Source organism: Miscanthus floridulus, chromosome 19 (genome assembly GCF_019320115.1).
Source record: "Miscanthus floridulus cultivar M001 chromosome 19, ASM1932011v1, whole genome shotgun sequence".
NCBI classification, from domain to species: domain Eukaryota; kingdom Viridiplantae; phylum Streptophyta; class Magnoliopsida; order Poales; family Poaceae; genus Miscanthus; species Miscanthus floridulus.
This window is the reverse complement of record NC_089598.1, coordinates 56,443,423-56,456,900: the sequence shown is the minus strand read 5'-3', so window position 1 is coordinate 56,456,900 and position 13,478 is coordinate 56,443,423. Positions and strand designations below refer to the sequence as shown.

Here is a 13,478-nt window from a genome sequence, read left to right as displayed (position 1 = left end):
ATGCCGGCGACAAGGGCCACCGATAGCTTCACAGCGCCAGCGAGGCCGTTCATCCTGGTGATCCCATACCCATCGCTGGCCTCCTCGCCACATGATCCTGCTCCTCTATCTGGCCGGCCTCCTCGCATCCCGTGGCCTCCATGTCACCGTCGTCGCCATGCCCGCCACTACCTCGCTCCTCACGCCGCTCGTGGATGCATGACCACGACGGTGCCGTCCAGGTGCTCATCCAGCCCTCTCACCCCGCCCTACCCACGGGAGTCGAGAGTGCCAAGGACTCGCCGACCACGCTCTTTGCATCGCTCATCGTCGCCTTCGCCCAGCTCTATGGCTCATGAGCGGTCGGACACCCTAGACCACGTGGTCGCCATACTCACCGACCACTCCTGTGGGTGGGCACAGCCACTCACGGTAGAGCTTGGCGTCCTAGGAATCGTGTTCTCTCTGTCTGGTGTGTACGGTTCCGCTGTGCTCCAATCGTTATTTCGCCGAGCGCCGAGGCACGAGGACGAGAGCGACAAAGAGAGCCAGATCAGCTTCCTAGATCTCCCTGGCAGCCCGGCGTACCTGTGGCGGCAGCTGTTGTTGTTGTACCAGACATATAAGGAGGGCGACAAGATCTCAGAGGCGGTGTGGCGCAACCTCTTCTGGAACCTGGAGGGGTCGGCGTTCGTGTCCAACACATTTCGGCGGCTCGAGGAGCGGTACCTTAGCGCACCGCTCGTGGATCTGGGCCTCAGGCATGTGCATGCTGTCGGGCCCGTGGCTTCGGGGCCTAACGCCATGGGCGACCGCGGCGGGGAGACGGCCATGCCCGCAACCGATTTGTGCACCTGGCTCTATAGGTTCTTGGACAGCGGCTCCATGCTGTACATCAGCTTCAGGAGCATGGCGGTGCTACAGCTGCCCCACGCGGTGGCGCTGGCCTCTGCGCTAGAGCACACTGGGCTGGCATTCGTTTGGGCGGCCAGGAAAACGGTGCCGAACCCGAAGGGGTTTGAGGAGCGCATCAAGGCTGTGGCCGGGAGGGGTAGGGTGATCCGCGGTTGGGCACCATAGGTGGCTGCGCTATAGCACTGGGCGGTGGGTTGGTTCGTGATGCACTGTGGGTGGAACTCGGTGCTGGAGGCCACGACGGCAGGGGTGGCGATGCTCACGTGGCCGATGATGGCCGACCAGTTCATGAATGCCCGGTTGCTCGTGGATGAGTTGGGCACCATCGTGCCCAGTGGCGGACCCACTGTTGTGCCTGGGTATTCCCTGGCATACCCAACATTTTAGGAAAAAATAGTAGTTTGTAGATGTATATACATGTATAATATAGTTAAAGTCTCAAATTGATACTCTATGTTATTCTCTGCTTCTTATTTGATTTCAAACGCAAAGCAGCCCACAGGCTAGCCCACACCCAATGGCCCATTTGATGTTTTCCACTCCCCATGGCCCACTCCCCAAGTTTCCCTTATGGCTTCACCTCATCTCGACTCCTCCAGACATGAAGATGGAAGACGGAGCGAGTGAATCGCCGAATCCGAGTGCCGAGCGAAACCCTAGGGTAGCCCGCTGGTAGCGTCGTGCCACCCCCATCCCCCATGCCCTGCCCTGCGCGGCAGCTGTGGTTGCGCCCCTGCCACGGACCCTGGGCGTCGCGGCAGCGTGGCTCCGCAGGACCCGCGCCCCTGCCCCTGTTGGCCTACCCTCGGTCGCCTCGGTGCGTCACCGATGGCCGGCCTCGCCCGCTCGCCGCCTTGGCCGAGGCTGACGGCCTCCATGGCTCCATCCATCCTAACCAACTCCAGTAGCTCGAGCTCGTCCTCGCCATCGCTGATTTGATTTGTTCCTTTCAGAGAATCAGAGGTAATCAAATCCCGCTTTGCCCTCTTGTCTTTGCTATGTTCTGTCAAATGTCAAATTGTCAATTGCAAAAATCTTCCTATGGGCATACCCAACTTTGAAATCCTGGGTCCGCCTCTGGTCGTGCCTATGAGCTGGGGCGGGCTCAAGGCTGCACCGTCCGCAGACGATGTCGCGCGGGTGCTGCACACGGCCATCTACGAAAACCATGACGTGGCGGCGAGGGCGAAGGACCTCGCGGCAGAGGCGGCGGCAGCAGTGCTGGAAGGCGGCGACTCGTGGCGGGAGCAAAATTTTTTTTATTTTTAACATATTTTTAAACTAGTTTTAAAACTGACACTGTTTAATTTTTTTTCTCAAAACTAACACTTTTGGACGCGTCTGTTTACACGGCGTGGCTAATTCACGCTGTCGCGCCGTGCATGGAGGCGCGGCAGGGGGCAGTCAATGGCTGCGGCGATCACTGACGTGGCAGGTCTGATGCGCCACCCATCACGGCGCGGTGGGCCTGCCGCGCCACGCATCATGGCGCGACAGCCCCTTGTACCCGGCCTCGCTTCCCTTTCCCTCTCTGTCTTACTCGGCCACCACCACGCCGCACCCCCTAGCATGCCCTGCTGCGCCACCACCACGCCACGCCCATCACGGCCGCGCCCGCCAGGCAAGCCCGAGGCCACCCCGCCCAGCGTGCCCGCGCTCGACACGCCATGCCGCGCCACCACCATGCCGCACCCCGCCACGCCCTGCCCAGTGCACCCCGTTGCACCCGCTCGGCGAGCCTGCTGCCGCCACGGCCGCTGCGCCCTGCCCAGCGCGCCCGCGCCCGACGTGCCTCGCCCGGCGCTCCCGCCCGCCATGACCTCAGGCGTCGCGCACCCCACTGTGTGCCAGTCCTCCCTGACTCCATCTCCATCTCCCCCTCTCTCTCGTTGCCTCCCTTACTACCGCTGTCGCCCCTCCATCTCCCCACTACCGCGCGCCGCCCGTCCCCATCGTTGTCCTCTAGAAGGGGGGATTGCCGCCGGCTAGCCGGCCATTGCCACCGCCCTCCAGGGCCATTACCGCCGCCGGCCATCTGCTTTCCATTGGTGGATTGTGGTGACCCATAATCTTTGTCGTGGTAATGCTCTTCTGCATCTCTGTCAATTTTTTTGTTAGGGTTAGGATTCAAATTTAGTTTGACTGGATAGAGATTTATACAATTAGTTAGCAAAGATATTTAGTGAAGTTAGTAAATATAAGTTATCTATAGTTTTGCAGTTAGTTTTGTAGTTAGCTAGATATGTATAGTTAGTAAAGTTACTTAGTATAGTAAGTATAGGTATTAATATTAGTGTGTTTAGTGTAGTTAGTTAGTGTAGTTAGTTAGTATAGTTAGTTAGAATTGTTGGTATAGGTATTAATATTAGATTAGTTAGTATAGTTAGTTAGTATATGTGTAGTCAGTCAGTTAGTACGCACGACAATTTCGCGTTGAGAAAGAGTCGGACGAGTGTCTTTTTAATGGGCCACTAATTTTCTTTCACGTGGTCGAGATGCACTACCCTATAAGGGTGTATAGACAGTTCAGAAGATTGCAGCCATGCTCACCGCCGCTGTACACAACCAATAGAAAGTTGCATGGGTGCGACAACTAAAACATAATAATTAGCAGTCATGTGCATACATACAACCACTAACTTACGTTAAACTTGTAGGTACAATTGAAGGAACAGGTACAAGGAGAAGAATTGGGCCATGACTCACGCCCTGTTCATCCACGAATGGGACAAGTCGGCAAAGGGTCCTGATCACTGAGATACCGCCGACCAACGCAACTTCGACCGCTACCTCTAATGGTTGCATAGGAGTACCCGCACACATATGCAGGCCCCCTACACTAACAAGCCAATTGATGAGGACAAAGACGAGGATGACATCGCTGATGCGTACAACGAGGCAACAAGGATGGAGACACAACTTCAGAGAGCCCTGCTACAGAGATACGTGGTAAGAAATTTGAATTTCAATACAAGTGCACGTTGGCGTCCTATGAATTGTAGTGATACAAACTTAGCTCGCTTGTGTATGCAGGCATCACAGTTGACAAGTCTGTCTGACGAAGCAGACGTGCGACTTCATGAGACTAGAGGGGAGCCGCATGGCATTCTACACGTCTTCGTCGATGTATGTTCTATTCTTAAAGCCATGACAGTGGTAAAATGGGTCACATGACTCATTCATCTATGTTTTCTTTTTTTGCAGAAAGTGAGGAGCTACAAGAAATTGGCACAGAAGCTCAGCTGTGTGGATACTCTGTGGGAGATGCCCTATGACCTGGACCTGTCTAGTTCTTTACGCTCGAGCACTATGCCGACATGAGCAGGTTCCTCCAACACGACGGCTGGTGGGACCTCTTATGTTCGTACTCCCGGCAATCCAGTCAAGGGTCCTGCGGAGCATGACGTTGAGGAGGACAAGGATGAGGAGGACGAGGATGAGGATGAGGATGAGGAGGAGGAGGAGGACTACGATGAGATTGGGATGTCTCAGCTTGGTGATGCACCATTTTCTACATATTTCGACGAATAGGTACTTGAAACAACCCTTCGCTATATACGTCACAATTACTTAAACATTGTAAGTAATGATGCCTATATTGTAATTGCAGGGTCCTAGTTATACTCAGCAGTACCACCAGGTGTACCAATAGCAAGACCGTACCGATGTTGGGTTCACCCCTAACATGCTGCCTTCACGCCCGAAGAGGCAGCGACGTCCGTGGTACTCATATACTCCTAGGTTGTAGGAGTTCTTTAGGATGACATGATGCACTTATACTCGGACACCCATATACTGATGGAACATGTAGTATGTCGAGTAATGTCGAACTTATGTATTGATGAACTTGTGTCATAGTTATGACTTGCGGAACTTATGTTGAATAGTGGTATTGTCGAACTTGCGATGAACTTAGGACGTGTACAAGTTAGTATTGCTGAACTTGTGTATTGATTGTCTCGTGCACTTAACCTTTCTATTGACCTATTCATTAAACCGACACGACGACATAATAGAAGTGCCTTGTTCCTTTTGCTGCCGCTTTGACCACCGCGCCATGGCTGGGGGCGCGTTAGCCTTGCCGCGCCATGGCTGCTGGCGCGTCAGCCTTGCTACGCCGTGGACGGTGGCGCGGCAAACCCATGCTGGGCGCTAGCTAGACTCCCTTCTAAGCGCATCAGCAGCAGCAAGATTTTGATGCATATAATTTAGGGGGTTTCGAAAGATCACAATGGTGAGAACAACTTTTTATTTATCTTTTTTTTAAAACAACAGAGCATAGACATGACACAAGGTCATTAGTGATTGGTATAGTCTTCTAGATAATGTTTGGACAAGATGGGCACCAAACTAAGACCCAAAATTAAAACCCGAATGTGTGACAATGACAAAAGCAAAAGCATTATTTACCGAGAACGTAACAAATACATGCAAATTACAGCATTGTAATACTATTTTTTGTGGCGAAAGTTTTATGAGATAACACAATGTCTATTACAAAAATTAAATAGTGTTTGTTACATGGGTACAATACATAAATAGTTCAAATGAAACACAATGCAGCACCGAGAAAGTTCTACTACAATACAAATGCGAAATCTAAAACATTGAACTAGCACACCTGTACCAATCCTCAGTCTGAAACATACTAAGTAAGCAACTCGTCATCCGAATAACAGTCATCTACCACAATCTTGTTACTATGGCTAGGCTCACCTGCATTGCCCTGATCTGCCTGTCGCCTATAGTAAGTTGCCTTCGCTTCACCTACAGCCTCTGTGGCCTGAGTCAAGAACGCGTCCTCCTCTGTCTGGCTCATGTGGCTAGGCTCACCTGCATTGCCTTGATCTGTCTGTCGCCTGTAGTAAGCGACCTCTGCTTCATCTACGGCCTGAGTGAAGAACGTGTCGTCATCCTCCTCTGCCTGCAAGCCCGCCTCTGTTAGAGCAATGAGCTCATTCAGTCTGCCAATGTTGTCCTCAGCCTCCTCTGCCTGCAAGCCCATCTCAGCAAGAGCGATGAGTTCACTCAACCTGGCAGTGTCGTCCTCATCCTCGTCCCCCTCACCAGACAACACAATCAGAGATTGAACGGTGCGACCAGCTCGCGTTCTGTGCTCATGTAACTTCTTTTCCTCAAATCTTGCATGGGCCACCTATGCGGCATGGTCCTCGCTACATCCAATCCCTTCATGTATGAAATGCAACAAGTTAGCAACACGATTATATTACATTTAAAAGCAGGCAATGAAAATAACAAGGCTTCCAATGACTCACTGGCATACAATGCAACAACATGTTCGTTCAAGACCTACATCTGTACTCTTTCCTCCTCTCTTGCCTCCTTCCTTGCCCTCTCCTCCTCTAATGTCCTCTGTCTCTCCAATCCCTATTTGTCAAGCCCAACATCGATCGGGTTACGAATACCGCGCTGTCTAGCAAACTCACGTATCTTATTTTTGTGATGTTTAACGAATAGGTTGACGTAGTTAGGTCTATATCTCCTCTTTCGTGCAATTACTTGCCTCCCCTTCAGTTCATCCAAGAACTTAGCTTGATCATCATAACATTCCCACCTGCATTTCATAGTGCCCTGTTTAAACAAAAAATTATATCATATATGTCTTAGCAAAATAAACAAAATATGATTTCATGTTTACTACAAAATAACCAACCTCATCATAGTTAATCATATAGTCGCAATAATAGCCTATTCCAAGCTCCGAAGGGATTAGACCGTAGTTGGATTTAACACCACATTCAACTTGACTAGAGGTGCTTTGTAAATTAACCTTTCTTTCTTCTTTTCCTTTGCCTTTGGTGGCTCCGTCCATTCATTCTTAGGACCGTAGAGCCACTCATTGAAACGACACTTCGTAAATCCATAATGCTACAAGAGAATACATTAGTACACGCACACATATAGAGATAAATATTTAAACTGATACATTTTTCACTTACTTCGTGTTTGTTTGGACACACAAACTCTAACGTATTCTCAGAGTTTATCACAGCTCGATCTCCGCATTCGCACAGAGAAGGTTCATCGAGTCATCTAACTTGCGACTAGGTGCTTCTCCTTAGCCGTCGTTGGCAAGGGGTTAGGGGGGTGGAACCCAATGCTGGAAGTGCTCACGTGGATGTCTCTCTCTACACCAATCATCGAAAAAGAGGTACCTTGGATCAAACTTGTCTATACCGTCGATCTACTGAAAGAAAAAACATCTCTCATGGCCCTACACAACATGATTCCAACAAAATATTAGTAGCATACTTACACAAATAAAAAAAAAGATAGTGGAAACAATTACTTACATTAAAACGATTGCATGTGTAGAAGCAACACGCTGCTTGTCTGGATGTCTAGATTGAAACATGTCGGCCGAAAAACCACAGTCACAGTTAGGGATAGGGAGGTTAGGAGGGACGGGGGCATCTTTGCTAGACGCGTCGGGGTATAATTCTCGAGGACGACCCCGTTTTCGTCAAAACTCCTCCCGATACATTTCTTGCATCTAACAAAATGGTTGTAATTTAATAAACAAAAATTAAAACATCACAAATTAATGTCAATGAGAACCATTTTCATTACAACAAATAAAATATAACCTATACTTTGGTGCAAACTCTATCTTAGATGCAAACATGAAAACTATATAAAAACTATACTTTGGTCAGTAAAAAATAAAATTTGGTACATCAACAGTGTGTCCATATATTTATTCACATGCAAACTCAAACAAGCAAAATTCATATAAAAATTGACCTTAGAATACATGGTAATCATAATTCTAACTAACCAATTAACCTTAACATTGGTAATCATAATCCTTCAATCCAACGTTCTAACGAACTCATATTTTCCTCCATACCCTAACTACTCATTTAAATCCTTCGATCCACCATGCAGCCCAGGGAGGAACTTTATTACCTTGACAAGGCTGAGGAGGAGCTTCGAGGAAGGTAGGGAGGGAGCCGGCAAGGGAGGAAAATTCGGCAGCCGTCCGTGGGGGAGCTAGGAGGCAATGGCGCAGCGGTGAAGGCTAGGAGGCGTGGCGGTGGGGGCTGGGCGGCACGGAGGCGGCTGCTGTGCGGCGCGAAGTGAAACAGAGAGGAAGGAAAGGGACTGGGCCGCGGGCCTCTATTTGGCTCTGCCGCGCCCTGACGAGTGGCGCGTTACAACTGTGCCCTGATCGGTGGCACGGCAAGGCCTGCCACATTAGTGACCAGCGAGGCAGGATGTTGCCACATACGCACCCTTGCCGCGCCGCCATACATGGTGTGGCAGAGTTGTTTCCCCGCGCCGTGCAAACAGGCGTGTCCAAAAGTGTTAGTGTTGAAAAAAATTAAACAACGTCAATTTTAAAAATAGTTTAAAAATATGTTAAAAATAAAAAAAATATCGCGGGAGCTGGAGGAGCGGGTGCGGGAGCTCGTGAGCGAATCAATAACCAAGATCGGCTCAGACTGTTAAGCGCCTCTATGTGATTTGATCGATAAATCGATCCATGCGTGTTACTACAGTACGGAGTAATCTAACCGCTACCCTTATTTTCTAACACCATTTACTGCTACCTCCTTGAGCCACGTCGACCTTCTTCTTTCCGCACGATCCGGCCTTCCTCTCATCTGACGCCTCCAGCCCCGTCCCTCCCTTGCGACCCCTCCAGTCTTCCACTCTTCCACCGCGTCCTCCTCACTGCCCGCCTTGACCCCCACGCGACCAGAAAAAAAAAACGCCGCCACGGATACCCGCGGACGCCGCTGCTGCCTGCCGCCCGCCTCGCACCGTAGCTCCACGCCTGCCTCCGTGTCTTGCTTCGCCTCCAACCTCGCGCGAAGCCAGGTCGCGGACACAGCCGGGCGGATGTAGCCCTTTGCCGGCCGGAAGACTCACCGCCGCCGCCATCAACCGGCTCCACGCCCGTGCCAGCCGGAGGAGCAGCCCTTGTGCCACCTCCACCTCTGTGCACCGTAAGCCCTTCGATCTCTGTTCTATTTGGCCTTGCTGTCATCTGCCTTCAAGTCGCTCGATGGAATGCCACACCAAAAAAGAACTACCTGCTGCCTATGCAGCCGTTCGAACTTTTGCGGTAGCTGTTGCCACAGTGCTAAAATAGCCTCTTCGTTATTTGTACCTACGGACTCATACACGAAATAAGTTTAAGCTTCCTCCTATGATTTACTTATTCAGGCACTCCGTTGGACTGCTTACTGTACTGTTCAGCGCCCTCATGCTGCCGCTGCCTACGGAGTAGTTCGTTCAGATATGGATACAGGCCGCAAGCGCAAGCCTGCTCATGTAGATGAACCATATTTAGGTAATGTTGTTGTTGCCAACGCTGGTGATTCCATTTACTTTGCTGATCCAGTGCTTGCCTTCGATGTGCACATACATAACCATCCTCTGATTCCCCTTTGTCGCGTAGCTGCCCGTGCCAGCGGAGTACATGGTGAACCTTCATCTACGTCACCTTAAGCTTTAGGAACGGCGGTCTCGCAACCCTGGCTGGTCCGGCGACGGCTAGGTGATGAACCACGTTTAGGTAATGTTGTTGTTGCCAACGCTGGTGATTCCATTTACTTTGCTGATTCAGGGCTTGCCTTCGATATGCACATACATAACCATTCGTTCATTTCCCTTTGGAACGTATCTGCCCGTACCAGTGGAGTACATGGTGAACCTTCATCTACGTCACCTTCAGCTTTAGGAATGGCGGTATCGCAACCCCGGCTGGTCCGGCGACGGCTAGGTCATTCCACATTCAAATATTTAGTCCCCTGTCATGGTGCCTACTGCTATGTATATTATATCTGATGCATTCCTGTCTCTGATGTCAGATTTCAAATTCTCTCAAACCATTCCCAAACTATTGTAGGCTTGCTTTTTCTATGACCTGTCAGATATTCTTTCCATAATCAGTGTGATGCTTTTTCCTATTATCAGAAAAATCCATCCATCTATGCCTGCCCAAAGTACCTATGCCATCGTACTCAACAATCTCCGTTCTTTGTCTGCAACAGATATGCCACGCCCAGCGTCATTCATTGCCACCGAAAGTCGCACAAGGTGTGGGTCCGTTATAGCTTCCGGAGCAGAAAAGGGTACGTGCCCATGTTTTACCAACCAAACAAGCGGCTGGGGGCTTCCATAATACATACTCAATAGTTCCTCTTTTATTGCTATTTCTTCACACATATCTATTACGTGCAGAGAATTCAGCACCTTTGCTGTGTAATGGACACCGTCATAAGTTGTGAACTTGCTCCTGTTACTCCCGTCTTTCCATTGCTTATTTGCTTTTGTTACACGCCATGTACACATATATACATGAAGACTGTACAGGCACTTCTCATAAACCATGTCCATACAACACACCATTATTGCTCCATTCTCAGATGTGCACTTTGCTGCCGTCACCGTACCAAGACCCTTTTATCTCCATGTAGTTGCATTTCCGTAGGTGAACTGCATAGCCACATCGTTTTCTCATTATGTTCCTCTATTCTTGATGTCCCAACCTGTAGGCACCATTTTCGGTCCTCTCTATTTGGGAGGACCAAATTGCACGTGCCCTCACTGTGGTGCCCTCTTCTGGCTAGAGGAGCGGGTGCATGGTCGAAGCCGCACGGCAAATCCTGCGTACAACAAGTGCTGCAAAGGAGGAAGCATTATTCTGCCTTTATATATGCCCCACCACAGCCTTTGCTTCGTCTCTTAACAAGAGTATCCTTCACTATCAAGGCACTTTGACAACATAAGACGGTACAACTCTATGTTTGCCATGACTTCTATGAGGGTCAAAGTCATAAATGCTGTTAATGATGGCCATGCAGCCTGTTCGGTTGGGCTTATACGATCGTGGATTATAAGTTGGAACAACATTTTTCTCTCACACCAAACCAGCCAACAGTAAATAATCCACGATCGTTTACGACGAAACGAACAGGCTGATGGTCCTTACGTGTTCAAAATTAGTGGGCAGTTATGCCACCGAATAGGATCACTAATACCTGTCCGTGCTAGAAGACCAGAATATTGCCAGCTATATATCTTTGACACTGCTAATGAAATCAGGAATCGAATGACGGTTGCAGAAGCCCAAGAAAAAAACTTTGTGCCAAATGAATAATTGGCTGCCGCCTTGATAGCCATGTTCGATGCCCACAACCCCATTGTGCAAATATTTAGAACTGCCTGTGAAAGACTGGCAGCAACCAACCTGTCTGACCACCTTGATGACCACTATGCTGTCAAGCTGTTCTCGGCTCCAAGACAGCATGGCAATATCTATAGTGACCGAGTTGCAGCAGAGGTGATTGGCCTGGTGGTCAATGATTTAGGCAACACTGACGAGGGTCGTGACTTGGTAGTGCAAGACCACTCATCTCAGCTCCAAAAAGTGGAAGAGAAACATTGCAAGTTTATGGCGATGCAGTATCCGTTGTTATTTCCATATGGAGAAGATGGTTTCCATGAGAAGCTATACTACAGAACATGTCCTCGCTTGCAGAATATCAAGCGACAGGGAATCACCATGGCAGAATACTATTCATATAGGCTGCATGACAGAGCTATAGATTTCAACACCCCCTTGCGGTGCAGCAGGCTAACACAGGCGTACGTCGTTGATGCATATTGTTGTGTTGAAGATGAACGGCTCAGACATTTCAGAACACAGCCATTTTAGAAAAAATATAGGTCCAGCCCATACAAAGCATTAGTTCAAGCTGTCAGTAATGGCATCACTGAGGCCTCATCTATAGGACGGGTAACCTTCTTACCAGGATCGTTCACAGGAAGTCCACGCTACTGCTACCAGAACTATCAGGATTGTGTTGCAATATGTCGTAGGTTTGGATGCCCAGACCTATTCATCACATTTACATGCAATGCTTTATGGCCAGAAATTGAGGACGCATTATCATTCATACCAAGACAACATGATTGTGATAGACCTGATATTGTTGACTGACTTTTCCAGACGAAGCTTAAACTGCTCATGGATGACATCGAGAAGCATGATTTCTTTGGACCTATACTTGGAGGTACTATTCCCACTGTCCTATCATCTCTGTTTTTTCATCACCCCATCCTTACCCTGCTATCATTTACCTATTACGCCTGAGACATCTTACGTTCCTATCGTACAATTGACTACCCATGATGCTTTAAGGCACTCTAAATTTTGCTATCCGTTCTTTTTTCGCAGTTGTCTACACAATTGAATTCCAAAAAAGAGGCCTTCCACATGTCCACCTCATACTCTGGCTCAAAAAAGATAAACCTCTTGATGCCGCTCAAATAGATGCCTTCATATCAGCACAGTTGCCGGATCCATCTATTGATCCTACAGGTTTCGAGGTAGTATCAAAGTTTATGATTCATGGTCCCTGCGGACCTCTACGGACATCCTCTCCTTGCATGATTGATGGCAAATGTGACAAATTCTACAAAAAAAAAAATTGTGAGCACACTATCGTCTTACCCAATGGTCATGTTATCTACGCCCGCCCAGCCAATGGTGATAACACATTTGTGGTGCCACATAATGTGGACCTATTGGTCAAGTATCAAGCACATATAAATGTTGAAAGTGTCAACCGCAATGGCATGGAGAGATATCTATTTAAGTAGACAAACAAAGATCCTGACTCTGCTAAGGCTACAATTCAGAGAAAAAGAGGCAGTCCAGATGGTACCAGCAGGGCGGTTATTCCAGTTTGATATACACTACACTAATCCATCTGTAAAGCGACTTCCTGTCCATCTCCCTCTAGAAAATGGTGTCTTATACACTGAAGATGACTATTTAGATCAAGTGATTGACGATCCATCTAAGCTCATAACAAAGCTAACAGCATGGTTCGACGTGAACCAACAATATCCACTTGCTCGACAACATACTTGTGCAGATTTCCCTGAACATTGGACATGGCATTCTGATGGAAATTTTGGCAAGGACGCTGCAACAATCGGCCAAAGGTTGGCCGCCTTGCTAATGTTGCTCCTAACAAAGGGGAAAGATTTTATCTGCGGATGTTGCTACACATAGTCAAAGGAGCGCAATGCTTTTCTAATTGTGACATGATCCTGTGATGTCACCAATTTCACTCTATTCTATAAATTCAACAAATCTTCTACAAAATTATACTATGGCACAATTTTTGAGTGGCCCGATTAATAAATTATATATTGTTCCAAGGTATTTTAGTGTGCTGTGCCCCTATGTATTTTAGTGTGCGACCCTTACTGTTTCAGTATTACATTTAGTACCCTTGCACATATCTATTTCAATGGTGCATTAGTATCTGTGTACATCCTCAATTTCCGATTTTACATTGGCCATCCATTATTTTACAAAAAAAAAAACATCCGCTTTCATTCTGCTTTTGATGCCACTTCCCTTGCTGCAACCCGGTACTCCAAAGTGTCTTATAAAATCCTCCATACAGACAAGTTTGCACGTCACCATACAAAAACCTTGCTGCAAACCTTTCACTGAATGAAACTACCCTTTTTCTTCCTTCTGATCAGGTGTAGTGTAGGCAAAATAAATGTTCACACTTCCTTCTATGTGGGTT

General features: G+C 48.3%; 1 long non-coding RNA gene and 2 pseudogenes across 3 annotated transcripts; all 3 read left to right on the top strand.

Moving 5' to 3' along the window:
* On the top strand, positions 1-2,163 carry LOC136526067 (UDP-glycosyltransferase 89B2-like; annotated as a pseudogene).
* A 6,386-nt stretch (positions 2,164-8,549) lies between these two features.
* On the top strand, positions 8,550-13,053 carry LOC136529327 (uncharacterized). Of its 3 annotated transcripts, XR_010777257.1 has the most exons (6): positions 8,550-8,867; positions 9,088-9,214; positions 9,323-9,646; positions 9,918-9,998; positions 11,879-11,942; positions 12,107-13,053. It is a non-coding gene; the product is annotated as an uncharacterized lncRNA (long non-coding RNA). The 3 variants fall into 3 exon arrangements; XR_010777259.1 differs by lacking the exons at positions 11,879-11,942; positions 12,107-13,053 and adding an exon at positions 10,422-10,821; XR_010777258.1 differs by lacking the exons at positions 11,879-11,942; positions 12,107-13,053 and adding an exon at positions 10,108-10,406.
* Positions 10,848-11,870, top strand: LOC136528601 (uncharacterized; annotated as a pseudogene).
* Positions 13,054-13,478: the final 425 nt, after the last annotated feature.